Source organism: Cornus florida, unplaced genomic scaffold, assembly GCF_030987335.1.
Source record: "Cornus florida cultivar Cherokee Brave unplaced genomic scaffold, ASM3098733v1 CherokeeBrave_3.0.0_Hap2_Chr11, whole genome shotgun sequence".
In the NCBI taxonomy this organism is placed as follows: Eukaryota; Viridiplantae; Streptophyta; class Magnoliopsida; order Cornales; family Cornaceae; genus Cornus; species Cornus florida.
The window spans coordinates 24,498,369-24,498,944 of NW_026775581.1; positions in this window are offsets into that span (position 1 = coordinate 24,498,369).

Below are 576 nucleotides of genomic sequence, written 5' to 3' on the forward strand. Positions count from 1 at the left end.
ACTAGAAAGTAAAGGAATGAAATGAACAACTATACAACTATGAACTAGAAAGCGATAAATGGACAACGCCACTTTCGTAGGGAACACGATTACATTTAGCAAATGCAACAAGCATTTTAAACTCCTAGGTTACCCCTAGTGGACGAGTGAAGTCTCGTAAGGGTTTCCAGAAATGATACCTACAAACATTAAGCTCATTCTCACAAACGAGGCACCAATATTGCAAACGAGCATTGGGAGAAAACTACCTCAAGTATGCAATATTTCAAACATTGCCAAGAAATATCCCAAAATTTTAACATCAAGCAAGCAAGTATGGTCCTCCACACATCAAGAAAATGATCATGAAAATCAAAACAACTCTAGAATCCTTTTTAAGTGGACCGGCATCAAGTATGTTGCTATCTTAGCCAACTAAAGAAATGATCACATCCTTACCCTCAAACTAGCACACAAATCTACTACCGATCATCAAGACAAAGAGTGGACCTTTTATTAAAGCTTTATTGTTTTAGGTGCGCTTATTCTTTTCACTCAATTTTTTTAATTTTTAATTTAATTTTTTTTTTATAGGAT